The sequence below is a fragment of the Schistocerca piceifrons genome, chromosome X, assembly GCF_021461385.2.
Source record: "Schistocerca piceifrons isolate TAMUIC-IGC-003096 chromosome X, iqSchPice1.1, whole genome shotgun sequence".
NCBI lineage: Eukaryota > Metazoa > Arthropoda > Insecta > Orthoptera > Acrididae > Schistocerca > Schistocerca piceifrons.
The window spans coordinates 419,828,801-419,845,706 of NC_060149.1; the positions used below are offsets into that span (position 1 = coordinate 419,828,801).

General features: G+C 47.1%; 1 protein-coding gene across 1 annotated transcript in view; it reads left to right on the forward strand.

Moving 5' to 3' along the window:
- Positions 1-16,906, forward strand: part of LOC124721360 — a 216,279-nt gene that overhangs the window by 81,623 nt on the left and 117,750 nt on the right. The window lies entirely within an intron of this gene.

Consider the following 16,906-nt stretch of genomic DNA (forward strand, 5'->3'; position numbering starts at 1 on the left):
CGTCTCATTTACCCCTTGATTTGATATAGGAACATACTTCAAAATTCAAATAACTTCTGAAACCCCTTTTAGAGTTCGGTTAAGTCCACTGAATTCACTAATTCGAACACAAATGTAACACTTCCTACACTTAATTAAAACATGTTAAGTTTAGTGTTAAGCCGCATCGAAGAAACGGAAGGTAACAAGTCGGTAGCTTTTTGTGGTTTTAGTTTATTATCTGATTCTTCAATGTTGTTGGAAATAATGTTTTGTCGGAGGAATCTGTTCTGGCTCGTATACGGTGCCTCTCATCTGTCTGTCAAGCATATTCGCCACTTCAGTGTCCCAGCAGCACTTCATCACTAAATTCTTTTTTCCGATTAAAATAAACGCTTCATTCATCCGACACTGTCCGCAAGAGGTTTCGTAGAAGCAGCGTATCGCCGTTTCCTGCTGCGTACGAGATAATGCGTCACAAAGTCTTCTTTGTAAGTGCTGTTGCTCTGATTCATAAACAGTACATCTGAATGGAAGCGACCGCGCGATGTAGGAAGCGCTAAAAAGGCTTCAGGGGAAGTTGCGACCTTTCCACATATTGACGCCAACACAACCTCAGACGATTAAGTTTGTACAACGGAGACCTTTGTGCTAAATGCTAAATAACTTGCCCTCTTCACTTTTTATTTCATGCTCGATTGCAAAGGTTTTTTTAATAAACATCCTTACTAGATAAACCTTACGAACTTTGAGAGAAGATCCCGTTCCATTTCGGTTATCTCAGTTACGAGCTTCTGGAGCTGATTACTTCTAATACGCAAACAGGAACAAAATACTACGAAGAACTACTACCTCTCTCCTCAGCAGTTTGTTAAACTCTCGGAAGACTTCGCCTGATTAAAGTTTCACAGCTTCATATCTCAAAAAATGTCAGAGTAGGTAAAAGTTAAACGAATAATAAACTATCGCACATAAACCCTTGTAGCGTTTTTGATACATTTTGGCCCTTTTAATTAGATTTTTATACCTACTTTCTCTGTCCGGTCGGGAACATCTAAACACTTTTCTTCCAAAACTCTGCTGCCTTAATGGCATTTTTATTGCATAAAATGTCTTTCGCTGTGTAAACAAACTCCATTCTTGGGCACGTGAGAAAATGTTCAAACGTCTGTTTCCCTGCATTCACACTGGTCATCTTCCGAGTAGCCCCACTTAACCATGTCTATTTCGCATTTTGCAGCTCCTGTACTTAATCTATCGAGTGCTCTCCATGTACTATACTGGAGCTGTGAGGGTACGTGGCGGGTCGCAGGTCTTCCTTGTAACAGTACTGTCAGCTGGCTGAAATTCTTCCTTGACTTCAGACGAGTTGGAGTTCTTCGGTTGCTATACATAAAGTGCCGTGTGTCGGCTTGCTGTTCTTTTTTCCCCTCTGTTTCACAGGCTACTTTGCGTCTGATATTTCGTGGTGCTATTGCCGCAAGTGGGTAGACTGCTGCTGATCGGAGAACTTCAGCCTGCGGTCCCCATGTTGATCCTGTCAGTTTAAGTATAATATTGTTTCTTGCGTATATTTTTCGTTTTATGTCGGTGCAATGTTTTTTAAGTGGCAGATCTAGATTGACTCAAAAGTATTTTGGGCTGGCTCAAACCCAACCCCCTCGATTCTGGTTCCAACTGTCTTGTGGCTTCTCTATTACGCAGATGAAATTGGCATACTCGAGTTTCTCCTGGATCAGGTCGCATATGATTTCCTCTCAGTGGTTCCACAAGATTTCCAAAGCCCCTGTCAGTTTTCTTTCAACCTCTTTCGATGTTCTTCCTTGAGCAGTGATGGCGATGTCTGCGTATATGAGTCTGTTAATTTCCGGCTGGCATGTCTGGTCATTCCTGTATGTATTGTACAGAATGGGGGAAGATCCCTTGCGGTAATCCAATCCTCTGGTTTCTCCATCTACTTTCTTCCTTTGGAGGGTTACGTAGAGTCTTAGATTCTGCAGCATGCCTCTGAACGTAAGCTGGTCGAATGTCTTATTTTATTTCATAGAATTTTGAAAGGAGTCATTGGTGATTCACTGTATACAGATATTTAAAAAAATACTATACTCGTATTTCAGATCTAAACAGCCTCTCCCGTTTATGTTTAAAATTCAACAGCTCGATTTGGTAATAAGTTTTTGTTTACTCCACTTTCATGTTGAATTTGAGATAAAGCGCCGTTAGTGTTGCTGAATAATATCGTGACACTGCAATGCACGTTATACTAAAGTAAAAAAAAAATATTCTTGATGAATTTCTGTAACAGCAGACGAACGCGATGCTAATTTTTAAAACAAAAACAAATTGGTTTGATCCCCCTCTTCGTCACTAATTGGTTAAATATGTAATGGTTTCATTGTCAGTATATTACAGAGTCCAACAGGGTGCCTCAGGAGGTATGTTTAGTGTGGTGTCACCGCCAGACACCACACTTGCTAGGTGGTAGCCTTTAAATCGGCCGCGGTCCGTTAGTATACGTCGGACCCGCGTGTCGCCACTATCAGTGATTGCAGACCGAGCGCCGCCACACGGCAGGTCTAGAGAGACTTCCTAGCACTCGCCCCAGTTGTACAGCCGACTTTGCTAGCGATGGTTCACTGACAAAATACGCTCTCATTTGCCGAGACGATAGTTAGCATAGCCTTCAGCTACGTCATTTGCTACGACCTAGCAAGGCGCCATTACCAGTTACTATTGATGCTGTAAAACATGTACCGTCAAGAGCGATGTTCACCAATTATGGATTAAAGTTAAGTATTCCAGCAGCTACATACGTTTTTTGTTAGTCTCATTTCCTTGACCTGTTCCAGACCTCACGCCAGCCTGCGCGAGCTAAAACGCGTGCCTTTCGGCTTCCTCTCATAGTGAGTTGGCTCTCTTGCCAATCCACAACATTTAGTTGTCAAGGATATGAGAGAAATAATCATTCGAAACAAATTCTAGTAAATATGGGCTCTAAATTGCATACCTTAAGAACGATGAGCACTTCAGCAGGAGACATTTGTTTCACAGTATCGATGATGGAAAAACTGCTCATAGCTCTTAAGGAATGCATTTTTAAAGCCTATGTTTACCAGTCTTTTTTTCTTCGAATGATCGTTTGTCATACCCCTGAATACTGCCCATTCCTCCTGGGACACCGTGTATTAAGAATTTAGGATCATGATGACACACCAGCAGTGCCTACGTTTCTTCCAGCTGGGTGCTTTAATAATGGAAGAATTAGTACATTTTATTACCTTCTAGCATTATTGAATACTTTTTATAACTTTTGAAAAGTGGCTTAGTACAAATCTGGGTACACAACCGTTGTAGGTAGAACACGCTCGTCAGATGGACTATAAAACTACACGTGTCAGAGGCACCTGAAAATTTCCATGTCACTGGCTCGTTTTCCCTCTGCCCTCACCCCCGCGTCAATCTTTCATGAGGAACTTAAATTTCAAATAAAGCAGTTTTCGCTGTGCTGCTGTTTGTGTTGAAAAATTGCTCGTTTGAAGTAGCTGGTAGACGCTATTCCCCCTGCAAATAATGAAACAGTTCTGTCTGAAACAAAGTTAAAAGTTTGAATAGGCAAGATCAAGCTGTCGTGCAGCGCAGCGGAATGGGGTCGCTTGTAACTTTTAATGGGTGACATATTCCTTATCTGGGAAAGCGAAACGACCTAGCGCGCTGTAGAGCATTGTACGTAATCTTATCAGAGCTCGTATATTGTTACGTACATTGCCTGCCACCTTAGTCTTGCTGTGCGAGTATCTCCGTTACGCCACACAGTGGTAAGATTACCAGCGGGGGTTCCATATACGACGAAAGCTGATATCTACTTCGTGGGATGGACTGAATGCTCGATATGTTAGTTTCCAGCTGCGTTAACGATTCAATTCTTTCTGAAAATATTTCTAAAGCTTACTTGCTTTCAGGAAGTAAGTTACACAAATTATCAGATCAATTGTCTTCCGTTGTTTGCGGATGACGCTGTCGTTTATCGACTAATAAAATCATCATAAGATCAAAACAAACTGCAAAACGATTTAGAAGAAATATCGGAATGGTACGAAAAGTGGCAGTTGACCTTAAATAACGAAAAGTGTGAGGTCATCCACATGAGTGCTAAAAGGAACTCGTTAAACTTCGGTTACACGATAAATCAGTCTAATCTAAATGCCGTAAATTCAACTAAATACCTAGGAATTACAGTTACGAACAACTTAAATTGGAACGAACACACAGAAAATGTTGTGGGGGAAGGCTAACCAAAGACTGCGTTTTATTGGCAGGACACTTCGAAAATGTAACAGACCTACTAAGGAGACTGCCTACACTACGCTTGTCCGTCCTCTTTTAGAATACTGCTGCGCGGTGTGGGATCCTTATCAGATAGTACTGACGGAGTACATCGGAAAAGTTCAAAGAAAGGCAGCACGTTTTGTATTATCGCGAAATATGGGACAGAGTGTCACAGAAATGATACACGATTTGGGATGGACATCACTGAAAGAAAGGCGTTTTTCGTTGCGACGGAATCTTCTCACGAAATTCCAATCACCAACTTTCTCCTCCGAATGCGAAAATATTTTGTTGACACAGACTTCCATAGGGAGGAACGATCACCAAGATAAAATAAGGGAAATCAGAGCTCCTACGGAAAGATATAGGTGTTCATTCTTTCCGCGCGCTATAAGAGATTGGAATAATAGATAATTGTGAAGGTGGTTCGATGAACACTCTGCCGGCACTTAAATGTAATTTGCAGAGTATCGATGTACATGTACAAAATTGTCCGAACACCCTATGTAATGCATAATTTATCACTAGTTGTCACGAGAGGCCAGCCTGTCAGTACAAAAAGAGGGTTGTGTTGTTGTCAGTCTAGAAGTAGTAACAACAGAATGGGTCCTTCAGGATAGCTCAGTGGCTTCGAACGTAGATAAGTCATCGGGTGCCACCTGAGCAACAAATACATCGGGAACATTCATCCCTTCTAAAGCTGCCGAAGTCGACTGCTGATGTGATTATGAAGTGGAAACACGAAAGAACAAACAACGAAACCGGGGCCAGGCAGACTCCATGTACTTGAGTACAGGGATCGCCCAGCATTTACGATCGGTAGTTAGAAAAAGAAATAGCGTGAAATCAGCTGAAGATATCACTCGTGAGTTCCAAAGTCCTACCAACGATCCAGCTAAGAAAGTTATTGTACATACGGAATTCGAAAGAACAGCGTACAATGGTCGAGCAGCTCCTAAGCACACATTTCTGAAAAGGATAAACAACGCTTGAGATGGTGTAAAGAGCGACGCCAGTGGACACTGAATGACTGGAAACGAGCGATTTGAAGTGGTGAATCTTAGCATACATTGTGTCAACCCGATGGAAGGGCCTGGGTTCGGCGAATGCCTGGAGAAACGTTATCTGCCATCAAATGTAGTGCGAACAGTGAAGTACAGAGGTGGTGTTCGGCTATGGGAGTGTTTTCGTGGCTACACTGTGATTCCCTTATTGCGCTTAAGAAACTCCTATATGCAGAAGGCTATGAAACATATTTTACACCACTGTGCACTCTGTACAGTAGTGGAACAGTTCAGCAACGATAGTATTAGCATGTTCATGCAGTTTGTCATAAGGCAGCACATGTGATGCACTGGTATGTGGACAGTAACATCACTGAAATGGAATAGCCTGTCCAGAGTCCCGATCCGAACCCAGTGGAACACCTTTCAGAGGAGTTGTAACGTAGACTTTACTCCACACCCCAGCGCCCAACATAACTACCTCCTCAGCTTTCGGCTCTAGAGGGGGAGTGGGCTGCTATTCCTCCAAACATAGGCACCTCATTGAAAATGTTCCCCAGCAGAATTCAAGCCGTCTAAAAGGAGAAGGCTAAACACCATATATTAATTTCCACTAACTTGTGTCCTGATACTTCAGATCGGGTAGCACATTTCGTGTTACTGGTGTAAAGTGTAGATGTGTAAATTTCAAATGCAAGACAGAATCTTTCGTTAACTAAAAAATTAATGTAGTGGAACCTGAAAGTCATTCTAAGGATTCTTTTTAAGAAGTATTTTGAGCGTAATACACAAACGCTTGTATTTTAATCCCCAAAGCTTGCTCTCCTGCTGCCAAATGCACAGTATGCTTCCCTTCATCACATATACAGTATAAGAATTGGATTTAGTTAGACTTAAACTACTAAATGATGTACAAAATTATTCACAGAACAAATATAAATACGGTATTTGTCAGCAACCCTTCAGTGCGACGTCGCAAGTTCGGTCTTTACTAAGGCTTATTTGAAAGCGTTGTGTTAACAATTATGACATGAGAAATACTAGCTGCTAATGACTTACCATGTGCATCAGGAGAGCGACAAAAAATGTCTGGGAAGTGCAGAGATCAACCTTCTATGGGATGTATGTATTAAACTTCACGAAATGGACAGCGTCGACATTCAAGAAATATTCAGAGCAAAACCATTAACTTGCACCATGAACACCGAATGAAAAATAGCGCGCCACAGTGATCACATAGGTTCGCACCATCAAAATCAAAGGCGAACTCCTTTGGAGTTGAAACAGTGAAAGACGTTCAGCTAGGAATCGACTCTAATGCATGTAGAATCATGTTGGTGTAACGGGGTGATGAGAACTGGAGGAATGTGATGGCATGCAAGCGAAAGCGAAAGTCTGTCGTAGAGCGTATCGCGAAACTGGCTATCCTGTAAGGCATAGCTGCAGATAGTGCTATAATAAGTTTTGTAGGCACGGAAAAAGCAAACATCCAGAGGATGCATTTGCCCTGCGTTTCTAGGTGGTATGAATTACAATGTCACACTCTTTTTAGGAGGAGTAGTTTGCTCTAAATCAGTATGCTTTTTGTACGCAGACCAGGAATCAAGCAAAAGCAAGTTATTTTGGCCAACTATTAGTCGAAATCAGCGCTCATACCATAGTTGTAGTTCTCTTACGCCCATTATCCCACTGTTGCTTGTTGTGACGTGAATATTCCCTACTGCCCTTGTAAGATCACGCACACGAGGAAGAATCCTAGGGGGCAGAGGACCTCCAATTTCTTGCAGCACAATAAATAACTTTCCAGCCAATTTGCCATCCTGATTAATAGTCGGCATAATTATATGTGAATGCGTTAAGGCACTGATGTTAGTTGATCTTGATAAAACTCTCCTCGTACGTCTAATTTCCAGGGTTCCTTTCTTATGCATTTCCTCTCAAATCCCAATTGGTCACAGATGAAAATAAATCCCTTACGGAACGATGGGGTACGTTCATTTATCTCTTCTACAAATTTTCAGGCCGATTCCGCAGTTTGCTGTGCATCGTCTAGTTGATGTTTTATTCGAAATTTCGTTATCTTGCGTCTTAAAATTCTTTAGTACTGTTTGAAGTTACGCAACATCCACTACTTCCCTTGAAATCATTGTAGTTTGTTACACCAAATTTGATGTGCATAACGTAATAGATCGCTATCGTGCACGTCTTATAAATTGTATCGAGCGTCCTTAAAACGAGCAAATCCAGTCTTTTAACAAGTGAGTCATGTCCTCCCTTTACTATCCGCAGTTTTTCTTGTGCACTACTTCGTAATTATGTCTAGTACCCGCTCCTTGGACAACAAATGTCGTTTCATACGTTTCACTGGAAACGGGATTTGTGGCTCCCGTCTGACAAGGATGATGAACCACATGGCTCGACGCCTGATTCAGTATCACTTTCAATTGTTAAGTGCTTATCGTCGTCATTGTACTCTTCATGTACATTGTCCGTACACTCGAGCGGTATAAGACACCACACGCTCCACTGAATCATCTTGCAGAGATTCCAATATTTGATCTGCCACTTGCTTATAGCTCTGCGAAATTCCTTGGGTTCTTTTCTGACACCCCCTGCGGGTTCGGGGGTAAGAATAGGCTCGCGGTATTCCTGCCTGTCGTAAGAGGCGACTAAAAGGAGTCTCAAACGTTTCGGCCTTATGTGGTGGTCCCCTGTCGGGTTTGACCTCCATATCTCAAAATTTTTCCGAAGAGCGAGCCGATTGGGGAAGGGCGCCTTACTTGGTGCATAGTGTCCATCTTGCGTTGAGAACTTTCGCCAGCTTATTCGTCGTTGCGTTGCAGTCCTGCCCGCTCTACATCTCTTGGGCATGGATACGCTCCTGCGTGCACTTTCTGCCAAGCAATGTGCAGGGCCACTTTCTGCACTGACAGCGACCACGGACCACATGTCACCTAACATCCAGCACGGTAGCCAGTCCGTTGTGGTGGGGCCGCCATGTACCCTGTTGGTTGTAGCCCCCTGACAACACAGGGATAGCTCTACTGATGCCTGCGCCGTTAACTCCCCACGTATGCCAAGGAGTAGATGCCCATCTCCCTGGGGCAACGGGACTCCCGGCAATGGCCATCCTGCCAGGTGGCCTTTGCTGTGGCTGGGTGGCGCCCGTGGGGAGGGCCCTTGGTCGGAGTAGGTGGTATCAGGGTGGATGACACGCAATGAAGCGTGGCACATCTTCTCTTGCTGGTGGCCAGCCACCAGCAGTCTCTAAGCGTTCGAGGGCCCATTTTTAAAGGTAACGTTTATGACCCCAAATCGTTCCCCTCCCTCGCCACGCCATGGGAGGAACGAAAGGCTATGAATGAAAGCGACAGGTATTCGCCCCGGTATCTCGTCTGTACCAGAGCTGACGGGGAATCGTTTGTGTCTGTGAAGCCTCAGTTCTTTGTCGAACATTTAGAGGACAAGTTCGGGGAGGTGGAGGGCTTGTCCAAGATGCGGTCAGGATCAGTCTTAATAAAAACAGCATCCTCTGCCCAGTCGCGAGCCTTGCTCGCTTGTACGAAGCTGGGGGATGTTTCTGTTACTATCACCCCACATAAAAGCTTAAATATGGTCCAGGGAATTATTTTTCACAGAGATCTCCTTTTACAGTCCGATGACGAGCTGCGCGCCAACTTAGAGCGACGAGGGGTCCATTTCGTCCGGCGCGTCCACCAGGGTCTGAGGGATCACCAAGTTGCAACCGGTACCTTTATCTTGGCCTTCGAGGGTGACACGTTACCTGAGAAGGTCAAGGTGATGGTATACCGTTGTGATGTCAAGCCCTATATCCCTCCCCCGATGCGGTGCTTCAAGTGTTGGAAGTTCGGCCATATGTCTTCTCGCTGTGCTTCCAGCCTCATTTGTCGCGATTGTGGTCGACCGTCCCATCCTGATACTCCATGTGCCCCGCCTCCCATCTGTGTCAACTGCAGGGAGCACCATCCCCCTTGCTCGCTGGACTGTAAGATTCTCCAGAAGGAGAATGGAATACAAGACCCTGGATAGGCTGACCTACACTGAGGCTAAGCGTAAGTTTGAACGACTGCATCCAGTATGAATGACGTCCACTTATGCCGCCACTGTCGCTCCTGTTACAGTTCCTATAGCTGCACCACACACCGTTAGCTCTCAGAGCCAGAGAACCACACCTGCCCCCTCGATGGTGGGGGGCACTACACTCCCTGTTGCTCCTGCTCCATATACTTCAGGAGCAATGCCCCCCCCCCCCCCCCCCAACCATCGGGGTTATCAGTTCCCCCTGCCCAGCCAGAGAAGCGTAAGACTTCTTCGGCTCCTGTTGCCAGGAAGGGGTCCCTTGGGGACCTCCCTTCGCAGGTTCCGACCGGTACAAAAGCAGACAGCCGTGAGTGGCTCAAACAACCACCGGTCCGTGGTCGTAGGGCCTCACGGTCGTCGTCCGTCCCTGAGACTGACCCAGTGAAGCCCTCCCAGCCTGAACCGCCGAAGGCAGAGCGAAGTAAGCTGAAAAAGAAAAAGGTACCCAAGAATCCCGACATTGCGGTGGCACCCGTCCCACCGCTTCCAAGCCGGCCGAAGTGGCCGTGCGGTTAAAGGCGGTGCAGTCTGGAACCGCAAGACCGCTACGGTCGCCGGTTCGAATCCTGCCCCGGGCATGGATGTTTGTGATGTCCTTAGGTTAGTTAGGTTTAACTAGTTCTAAGTTCTAGGGGACTAATGACCTCAGCAGTTGAGTCCCATAGTGCTCAGAGCCATTTGAACCATTTTGAACCGCTCCCAACAAGCTCAGCGTCTGAGGACGAGGTCGAGATTCTGGCGTCTGCTGAAGACCTGGATCTCGCCGGTCCCTCAGACACCATGGATGTCACTCGTGCGGGTTGTGAATCGGTGGCAGCGAGTGAACAAGCGGCGTAAATTGCCTTCCTAGTCCCTCCACGCCTTCTCAGCCATGGACAATTTCATACTCCAGTGGAACTGCAGCGGCTTTTTCCACCATCTAGCTGAGCTCCGACAACTTATCAGCCTTCACCCTTTCTTCAGCATTGCTCTTCAGGAAACTTTGTTTCCAGCAATGTGAACCCCTGCCCTCCGTGGCTATCGGGGTTATTATAAGAACCGGGCAGTTTATGAAAGGGTGTCTGGTGGCGTCTGCATATACGTCCTTAACTCTCTTCACAGCGAGTCTGTCCCTCTACAAACACATTTAGAGGCTGTCGCTGTTCGGGTGTAGACGCCACAGGCTGTTACCGTCTGCAGTCTTTACCTTCCACCGGATGATGATGTTGCGCAGCATGTCCTGGCTGCGCTGATAGCCCAATTGCCGCCCCCTTTCCTGTTACTGGGCGACTTCAACGCCCATAACCCTCTGTGGGGTGGGTCGGTGGCGACAGGTCGAGGCGCCACCATTGAGCATTTATTAGCACAGCTCGATCTTTCACTTTTAAATGATGGTTCCTTCACACACTTCAGCGTGGCGCATGGCACGTACTCTGCCATCGACCTTTCGATCTGTAGCCCTCGCCTCTTACCGTCTGTCCAATGGAGTGTGCATGACGACTTCTGTGGCAGTGACCACTTTCCGATCCTTCTGTCACTGCCACAACGTCACTCTTCTGGGCGCCCCAGCAGATGGGCTATGAATAAGGCTGACTGGGACTTGTTCCTTGTTCTCCTCCATTGCCGCTATTGAGCCTCTCTAATGACGACATTGATGCGGTGGTTCACTCAGTCACCACCAGCATCGTTACTGCCGCAGAATCTGACATTCCCAGTTCTTCTGGGTCCCCTCGGCGGCGGACTGTGCCTTGGTGGTCGCCTGAGATCGCTGAGGCGATTAAAGATCGCCGGCGGGCGCTACAGCGTCACAAGCGACATCCCTGCATTGAACACCTCATCACCTTCAAACGGCTGCGTGCGCGGGCCCGCCGCCTTATCCGCCAAAGCAAGCAGGAGTGCTGGGAGCGGTATGTGTCCACCATTGGCCTCCATGTCTCTCCATCGCAGGTCTGGACTAAGACCCGACGCCTCTACGGCTATTGGACCCCTGTCAGCGTCCCTGCGCTCTCACTGAATGGAGCAGTTTGTACAGACTCCGACGAAATTGCCAACAGCTTGGCAGAGCATTTTGCTCTTAGTTCCGCTTCTTCCAATTACCCACTGGCCTTCCGCTCCATTAAAGAGCGGATGGAACGTCGGAGCCTTTCTTTTCGCACCCACCATTCTGAATCCTACAATGTTCCATTCAGTGAGTGGGAATTTCACAGTGCCCTTGCCGATTGCCTTGATACCGCTCCTGGGCCAGATCGCATTCACTGTCAGATGCTGAAACACCTTTCAGTGGACTGCAAGCGACGCCTCCTCGACCTTTACAACCGTCTCTGGGTCGAGGGTGAGTTTCCGTCGCAATGGCGGGAAAGCATTGTCATCCCCGTTTTGAAACCGGGCAAGAGCCGTTTGGAGGTGGACAGCTACCGCCCCATTAGCCTCACCAATGCTGTTTGCAAGCTTCTCGAACGGATGGTGAGCCGGCGCTTGAATTGGGTACTGGAGTCTCGGGGCCTTCTGGCTCCGTCTCAGGGTGGGTTCCGTAAAGGCCGCTCCGCCACCGACAATCTGGTGAGTCTGGAGTCGGCCATCCGTACTGCCTTTGCCCGCCGTCAGCACCTGGTCGCTGTCTTTTTCGACATGCGGAAGGCGTACGATACGACATGGCGTCATCACATACTTTCTACGCTTCATGGATGGGGTCTTCGGGGCCCTCTGCTGATCTTTATCCGAAATTTTCTGTCGTATCGTACCTTCCGCGTGCAAGTCGCGGCCTCTCATAGTTCCTCCCGAGTCCAGGAGAACGGGGTACCACAGGGATCTGTCCTCAGTGTCTGCCTGTTTTTAATCGCAATAAACGGGCTGGCTGCAGCGGTGGGAAATTCTGTCTCCGCTTCCCTATACGCTGACGACTTCTGCCTTTGCTACAGTTCTACTGGCATTGCAGCTGTTGAACGTCAGCTACAGGGCGCTATCCGCAAGGCGCAGTCTTGGGCTGTAGCGCATGGTTTTCAGTTTTCGGCTGCCAAGACCCGCGTTATGCATTTCTGCCGGCGCCGAACAGTCCATCCTGAGCCGCGGCTTTATCTTGCCGACGCACTCCTTGCTGTGGTGGAGACCCACAGGTTTTTGGGGGTAGTTTTGATGCCCGGTTGACTTGGCTGCCTCATATTCGGCAGCTTAAACAGGCGTGTTGGCGGCATCTCAACGCTCTGAGATGCTTGAGCCACACCCGCTGGGGCGCCGACCGATCTACCCTGTTACGGCTCTGCCAGGCGTTAATCCAGTCCCGTCTGGATTATGGGAGCCTGGCTTATGGCTCAGTATCCCCGTCTGCGTTGCGGGTGCTGGACCCAATCCTCCATAGCGGGATACGCCTTGTCACTGGTGCTTTCCGGACCAGCCCAGTGGACAGCATACTTGTGGAGGCGGGTGTCCCTCCACTGCGATTACGCCGCCCAAGTTTGCTGGCTTCTTATGCTGCCCATGTTTTCAGCTTGCCCGAGCATCCTAACTATCGGCTACTATTCCCACAGTCGCACGTCCATCTCCCGGAACGCAGGCCCAGGGCTGGATGTACGATCGCGGTCCGCGTCCGAGAGCTTATCTCCGGGCTTGGGGCTTTACCTCTTCCGCCTCCTTTCTGGGCACCTCTGCATACGCCCCCGTGGTGTGTGCCTCGCCCTCGCCTTCAGCTGGAATTGGCACAGGGCCCGAAGGACTCAGTCCCTCCTGAGGCTTTCCGCCGCCGCTTTTTTTCCATCCTCGCAACGTATCAGGGCTCTGGCATTGTTTACCCTGACGGTTCGATGGTTGCTGGTCGTGTCGGTTATGCGCTAACTCTAGGGGACCATTCCGAACAACGTTCGTTGCCGGCTGGCTGCAGCGTTTACACTGCTGAGCTGGTCGCCATCTTTCGTACCCTGGAGTATATCCGCTCCTGCTCAGGTGAGTCCTTCGTGATCTGTAGCGATTCCCTGAGCGGTTTACGAGCTCTCGACCAGTGGTTCCCTCGTTCTCGTCTGGTGATGGCTATCTAGGAGTCCCTGCATACTCTTGCCCGCTGCGGCCGCTCTGTGGTCTTTGTGTGGACCAGCGGTCATGTCGGTATCCCGGGCAAGGAACGTGTTGACCGCCTGGCCAAACAGGCCATCAGTGAACCCACTCTAGACATTGGCCTTCCGGAGACTGATTTGAGGGCAGTCTTACGCCGCAAAGTTATCTCGCTTTGGGACGCTGAATGGCGCGGTCTGGCCACCCCTAACAAACTCCGTGCCGTCAAGGAGACGACGACTGTGTGGCACTCCTCCTTGCGAGTCTCTCGCAAGGAGTCTGTCGTCCTCTGCCGACTGCGTATTGGGCACACGCGGATGACCCACGGCCACTTATTGCGCCGTGAGGACCCCCCTCTCTGTCGCTGCGGCTCGGCATTGACAGTGGTCCACATTTTGTTGGACTGTCCACTTTTATCTGTGCTCAGGCAGACGTTTGCGCTGCCTGACACGCTCTCTGCACTTTTAATAGATGGCTCTGCCATGGTGGACTTAGTTTTGCGTTTTATTCGGGCAGGGGTTTTTTATCGTTTAATCTGAGTGTTTATGTTTTTTAGTGTTGATTCTGGCTTTTAGCCTCTGATTTTAAACTGAGTTTTTAATGTGATCTTGGAGGTTGGCTTTTCCTCTTTTTTTCTCTATGGTCGGCCAACCACCGTCACACTGTGTGTTTTAATCTGTTTTGTCTGATCTCTGTCGGAGTCTTTCTTGTCCCGTGTCGTCTGACGTCTTTCCTGCTCTCGTTTTTATTCTCTTTGGGCGGTTTTAATTTTTTGGAAAAAGGGACCGATGACCGTCGCAGTCTGGTCCCTTTAATCCCACAAACCAACCAATCTTTTCTAACGACAGTTCATCTTCGGCAGCTGTTGCAGACATAATGCAGTGTTTGATTTGTTTATGTTTGCTATTGTTCTGCTTTATCAACACCACTAGCACTGTGTACTATTTTAAGTCACTCATCGACTAAGCAGTTCGTCTAGGCTCCTTAGCCTGATGCTGTGCTCCCCACTGGATACCTCCAGTCCCGCCCCCTGTTGCCATTAGCAGCCAATGGCAGACAATATGTGGAGGCGTCAAATGCCAAAACAGCGACCTCGCACTCAAGGGGTTCTTTGTTAGTAGCAAAGATGATTTATAAGAAATAAAGCTATTCGAAATCATTTTTGGAAGGACTCTAAAATGCAGAATATAAGCAAGAATGAACAACAGACCTGAATAAATTTACCTGGCGAAGTGGTGCAGAAGTAGAAAAGCGGACTTGTACTTTGGAGGACGGCTGCTTTCAAAAGTCAAAGTATAGGGCCGATTTTCCTCTCTCTCTCTCTCTCTCTCTCTCTCTCTCTCTCTCTCTATATATATATATATATATATATATATATATATATATATATATAATCTCCCTCCCTCCACCTCACTCACTCATGAGATCGTCGCCGAACTCTAATCGTCTTTCTTTCGCATCAATTAACTAAAACTAACATCACATCGTTTTCAGTACAGGTAAGACAGTCTATAGCTATATAAATTATTTACATATATAAGGGTGTGATCTGTTGCAAGGTGACAAATCAGGCACTTCCAAAAATTCAGACGAAGAATTCATCGGGACTGCACTGTTCTGCGGCAGACATCTCCCAGAATGCCCTACGTCCTACATCCCGTGTGTTTCTCTTTATGGATAGTTACGTTCAACTTGACAGGTGCGAGTTCCGGCTTGCTTAGCACAAAGAACGCAGCGACCGGTGGCGGACACCGTTAGGACTTCGCGATAAATTGTCCGGGTATGCGGGTAGCATACACAGCCTTCCTATTGATTGTGCGGGTAGAAACCAATTGCCTTCGTTCCGAGGACGTGGCTCCATCAGACATGGCAAGCAATTCGCAGCCAGTTAGCCAGTATTAGGGTCAATGCCGCGTCGGCCCCACGCACTGTAGGGGAAACAGCTCCAGCGACAGTTTCTCCAGCAGTGGCTGCCAGCTATTATTCCTGATATCCTTCACACATACCATGGTTGTGTGTGTAGTTATTTTAAACATTGTTGGGTTCTGTAGTACCCTCTTTACCTTCTTGCTTGCTTCACATTATTGTTTGTCATAAAAAAGTTATTTTAAAAGTAACCTTTCTCGTGTCTATGCCCTTCTATTGTGAAAATGCACACAGAAACACTGTACATGTGTTTAGGGAACTCTACTCCCAAGCTACACTTTTGCGCTTAGTTACGCACAGCCCATTATTCCCGAAGGAATATTGCATCGTACTTCGGAAAAACACACTATGCAATGTCGTATTTATCCGCCGACACTGGGCAAGAGACTTTAATTTAAAATGTTTCCCTGTACGGGAATACACATGGATGTAAGAGTGCAGATAGTAGACACATGGTTCACGACATGTGAAAGTTTGGTTCTGGCCCTGAGTCGTTCTCGGATAGCCTAATGCTAAGGCGATCGCTCTCCATAAACGGGAAATCTGGTTTTGAGTCCCTCTCCGGCAAAATTTTTCATTGTCACTTTATTATACAGCTGATGGTTGTCCGTCCATACTCGCAAAATGGCTCTGAGCACTATGGGACTCAACTGCTGAGGTCATTAGTCCCCTAGAACCTAGAACTAGTTAAACCTAAGTAACCTAAGGACATCACAAACATCCATGCCCGAGGCAGGATTCGAACCTGCGACCGTAGCGGTCTTGCGGTTCCAGACTGCAGCGCTTTTAACCGCACGGCCACTTCGGCCGGCCATACTCGCAACTGCGAATACATTTCATGCGCAGTGTTTGTATATCACCTACGTCACAGCTACTCCGACTGCACAGTCCTAAAACTGTAGCACATAACTGTCTTCAGATCTTCAGTAAGTCTACATTTATGTCTGCATTTGTATTCTGCAAACGGCTGTGAAATATCTGGCAGAAGACCACGGATTCAGATTTCACCCAGTTCCAGTCAAAAGGGGAGCAGAGGATGCATCTCTGTTTAAATGCTTCTGTATGCGATGTTAGACAAATCTTTCCTTGGCGGTCCCTGCGGAAACACAACAGAGTTGTTGTGTGTTCCTAGATTCCTCATTAAATTCTAGTAAGATGAATCGCGCGGTATAGTTGGTGTCTACCTTAAAGCAACTACCAATTCAGAGTTTTCAGCATATCCGTGAGAAATCTCATGAGTGAAACAAATTTGTGACGATTTGTGTTGGCCTTCTTTGCGTACATCCAATATGTCGTATTAGTCGTTTTACGTGTGGGTCACACACACTTTAGTATACTAGAATGGGTCGCAAAATTTTGTGATCTCCTTTGTAGAAGACTGATGGCATTTTCAAAGTTTCTTACCAACGAACCGAAGTCCGCCATTAGCTTTATCTACGACTGAGTTCACGTAATTATTATATTTAATAGCACAAAAATCTGTTGCACACAGTTATTTGAGTTGACTAATTTTCATTGTGACTCATTGGTATTGTGGTCTTAAGACTGAA